The 4,842-nt window shown below is 34.0% G+C and overlaps 1 pseudogene; it reads right to left on the reverse strand.

The window, feature by feature from the left end:
* Window positions 1-3,975: 3,975 nt before the first annotated feature.
* Window positions 3,976-4,529, reverse strand: LOC142606080 (protein TRANSPARENT TESTA GLABRA 1-like; annotated as a pseudogene).
* Between the last annotated feature and the right edge of the window lie 313 nt (window positions 4,530-4,842).

Raw genomic sequence — 4,842 nt, forward strand, 5'->3', positions numbered from 1 at the left:
AGAAGAACAGAGAGCTCCACTTAGAACACAAACTAAAATAATGAGTCAAACCCGGTAACCACCCAAAAAAAAAAAAAAGACAAAAATATATATCATTCCCACTCTTTAAAAAAGACTCATTAATTAGAGAAAATATTAAATGGTCATATCAACAAAAAAAAAAAATCATTCATTCATTTGCTATCAAAGAAAAAGGAATTAAAAAAAAAAAAAGAACAAAAGAAGTCCAATAGGTTGAAAATCAAAGAAGCGGCCTAGTCATAAGTGCCAAAAGAAGAGAGAAAAAAAAAAAAAGGCGACCTTGTCATAGGTTTCAAAAGAAGAGGAAAAAGAAGAACAAAGAAGGTCAAAAATCGAAAAGACGGCCTAGTCACAAGTTCCAAAAGAAGAGGAAAGATTTGTCAAGATGAAAGTCTAGAAGTTTGAAAAACAAGCATGAAAGCACATTCATACAATAGATCAAAGGAGAGAAAGGCAGAAAAATTCAATCACAACAAAGACCTCAGCACAAATTCAAATCAAAGAAGAAAATTTGAACTCTCAAAAATGAGTTGCCTAAGAAGAATACAAGGCAAACAAGCATGATATAAAATTGATATAAATGATCCATGATGACCAGTGAGCAGATGACAAGAATGATGAGAATTTCAGCACAATGTCAAGAAAGGGAAAAACAAGAAAATCCTTCTAATGCCTAACTTTTGAATACTGCACACTTGAGGGGAATATCAACAAGGGATTTTGAGCCTTTTTATATCATTTCTTTCATAACCTGAACCTAGCCTGCATTACAACCCATGCATAAAGAGCTCCTTGAAGTTTTGCTAGTCATAGACACACCCTTAACTCTGGTAATATTTTCTCTTGGATTAAAAAGGAAAAATGCTTGAGGTTGTCAAGCCCCACTGGTAAGTAATCTCCATGACACAGTTTCTTAAATTCTTAGATGACTTGAAAGAATTCTCTAACTGAGGGCACTCCCTTTTGTTTGTTTCCAACAAATGTGACTCCAAAATTTGGGGCACTCCTTTTTGTTTCAAAAAAAAAAAAAGTGTCTCCCAAACATGAAGCACTCTAAAAAAAATATATGACTCTCAAACATCTCTACATTTTATTTCTTTGATTGTCTTTGAAGACCTAATCCAACAATGTTTAAAAAGAAGAAGCAACTTTGATTACATGTATTTAATGACTTTGATCCTGTTTAGTCAAAAAGATTGACTTGACTCTTAAACAATATGATATGCTAAAATAGTTGTTGAAAGGATTATCTTATGATCATTTTCTCCAATGGTTTTTCAAGAATAAAATCAATTTCTTTCAAAAACAAAAATTTTCATGGACAAGTCCATTTTGAAAATACCATGCAAGGTTTGGTTGGAAGCCATTATCATCTTTTGGGTGGACTAGATGTCTTCCCTACAGACTTGAACTATGTCTGACCTGGTCTTCTTAAAGAAAGGTGCATAGGCAACCTGCTAAAGGCTCGGTAAACAATAGGCATCAAATCAATACAAAGACCCAAAGTTATTTGCAAATAGCTTTAAACTAGAGGCATTGGCCCATTTGCTTTTTTATCTACATTAAGCATGCCTAAATTATGAGCATTGGCCCATTAGTTTTCATATGCAAGCTTTTCATCTATTTTTCTATGCAAGCATGTTTATACTAGGGGAATTGGTCCAAATTAAACTGATTTCTAACAAGCTTGAGAAAATAAAATTTTCATCTTTGCAGGAATTAAGCAAAAATCTCTCATTCATTTTGGCGTTCAACAGCAGGTTCGAGTCTAGATCACCAAATCAGCTTAAGAAGTATCCTACATCACACAAGACTCAACCAAGAAGTCTCTTGCATCTCAGGCTCTAGGGTTTGACAAAGTTTTTTCTTGAAAGTCACAAAACGTTTTCAGAAAGTCCAACAAGACTTTCATAAAATTTATAACTTTGTTTCAAGGAAACATGAAATTTTTCATTTTCAACAAAACCCATCAAGGTTTGTGAACAAAATTTTCAAAAAAACCCAACAAGGTTTGTCAACAATTTTTCAAAACAAGGTTTTCATGACTTTCTCGAAAAATCAAACAAGATTTTCAGAAAGTTTTAGCATCTTTTTCAAAAGCCGAGGAAAATACAACAAGATCTTCAAACATCTCCTAGAGAAAGAACACTTGACAATGTTACACAGTTTTCACAAAAACTCAACAAGGTTTTATCAAATTTCCAAAAGACATGACAAGATCATTCCAAGGATGGCCAACATGTTTTCACAAATACAAATTTTGATAAGAATATCAAAATTTTCAAAAAAAACAGACAAGTTTTTAGAAAATTTGCCAAGATCTTCATAAGAAAACCCAACAAGGTTTTTATCAAATTTCCAAAAGACATGACAAGATCATTCCAAGAATGCCCAACATGTTTTCACAAATACAAATTTTGATAAGAATATCAAAATTTTCAAAATAAAATTCAACAAGATTTTCAACAAGTTTTAAGTTCAAAAATTTTCAAAAAACAAACAAGTCTTTAGAAAATTTGCCAAGATCTTCATAAGAAAACCCAACAAGGTTTTTATCAAATTTCCAAAAGACATGACAAGATCATTCCAAGAATGCCTAACATGTTTTCACAAATACAAATTTTGATAAGAATATCAAAATTTTCAAAATAAAATTCAACAAGATTTTCAACAAGTTTTAAGTTCAAAATTTTCAAAAAACAAACAAGTTTTTAGAAAATTTGCCAAGATTTTCATAAGAAAATTTGCCAAAATGTTTTCACAAAAAAAAAAAATCAAAATTTTCAAAAGAAAATTCAACAAGTTTTAGGTTCAAAAATTTTCAAAAAATAGACGAGTTTTTAGAAAATTTGCCCAGATCTTCACCAGAAAACCCAACATAGTTTTCAAATAAAAAAAGAGCCCGACAAGGTTTTTTTTATATAAATAATTTACAGGTTCAAAATTTTCAAAAAAAAAATAACAAGTTTTTTTTTTGTTGAGAAAATTGCCTACTAAATTTTTGGAAACCAACAAGTTTCCAAAACTTTAACAAATTTTCATCACACATCGATTAAATTTCAAGTTGCAAAATTTGGTGTCTTTCTTTTACATTGACATTCGCCTTTTCAAGCCCTGTCAATGAGGGGCATTCTATAGACACCCAATTTTACAACTTACATTTAACCAACAGGTAGATCTTTAGATTTGTGATACAAAACAAATCTTGATGCTTTAACGATCATAATGGTATATCATGAGCTTTGATCGGATCACCTGATCAAAAATTATCATACAAACTATTTTCAATGATCATGGCTCACCTACACGATGGGCTCAATCATGTCTTATTTTAAACACTTAATTTTGATTGGTTCCCACAAGAATTAATTTAAAATTAAGGCGAAAACCGCATTTTCGTCCCTACATTTTCACGCGATTCCCACTTTGGTCCCTAACTTTTTTTTTTTCCTACCGCTTTTAGTCCCTATCCTTGAAAACGCGTCTCGTTTTTGCCCATGCCATTACATTAGAGATGGAAATTGCACAGGTGGCAAACGGCATAAGTTAAAAATATTAAAATAATGTCCACATAAACCACATGGCTTTCCACATCAGCATCTAAATTAAAAAAAATTAAAAACAGAAATAAAAACAAAAAATTACATTAATTGAGATTTAAGTATGTTTTGAACAAAAACAATAAGAACACAACCTCAGATCTAAAAACACAAAATTAAAATCCAAAAATCACAAACCCAGAAACACAAACACAAACCCAGCAACAAATGTTCCTTGTCAACCAAAAACAAAAGCAACAAACACAAACCCAGCAACTGATTTTTCTTGTCAACCAAACACAAAAGCAACTAACACAAACCCAAACATCAGTTTTTCATACCCAATATATGGATTTGAAGAAATCTATTATAGTCAGTGCTTCGTACCCATTTCTTACTGATGTTTGTCTTGAGATCAGGAGGTTTTCGCAATCAGCTGAGTCTCAACGATGCAGCGCTCAATGTCCCAGACCGTACAGGTCGTGTGATGCTACACCTTCCGATTCGCTTCGGCTTGACCTCGTTCCAATCAAACGAAGTGAGCGGGGCGCAAAACTCGGAGGTCTTGCTATTGTTCAGCATGCAGGGTGGCTCGATTGAGTGGTCGCGGAGGTCCCAGAGGCGGATGAAGTCGCTGGAGGAGGCGAGGAGGTTAGGGTTAAGGTTGGGGTTCGAGGGAGAAGACGACGACAACATGGCGGTCGGGTGGAACATGAGCTTTGTTGGCGGGTATGGGTGGTCAAAGGAGAGAGAAGGGTGGAGAGGCTTAAGAGAGGGAGTCTCCGGGTCGAAGCTGAGGATGTTGACCAGGTTGTTGTAGGTCTTGATGAAGTTGGCGACGGTGATGCGGTAGTGGTGGGACCGAGTTGGGGATAGAGAGATCGCTAGGAAGTAAAGTGGGTATGGGGCCTCGTGGGTTATCATGTTTTGTTGGTGTTGGTGTTGGGATTCTTGAGTTGAATTCTCCATTTAGTACTCCTACTGTTTTTTGGGGATTTTGTTTTCTGGGGATTTTTTTTTCCATGTATGATAACACAATTCATGTTGGTGTTGGGATTGTATTTGTTGTCTTTGTGTTTGGTTGACAAGAAAAATCAGTTGCTGGGTTTGTGTTTGTTGCTTTTGTGTTTGGTTGACAAGGAAGATTTGTTGCTGGGTTTGTGTTTATGTTTCTAGGTTTGTAATTTTTGGATTTTAATTTTGTATTTTTAGATCTGGTTTTGTGTTCTTGTTCTTGTTGTTCTTGTTTAAGACACACTTAGATCTCAATTAATGTAATTTT

The sequence above is a fragment of the Castanea sativa genome, chromosome 8 (assembly GCF_040712315.1).
Source record: "Castanea sativa cultivar Marrone di Chiusa Pesio chromosome 8, ASM4071231v1".
In the NCBI taxonomy this organism is placed as follows: Eukaryota; Viridiplantae; Streptophyta; class Magnoliopsida; order Fagales; family Fagaceae; genus Castanea; species Castanea sativa.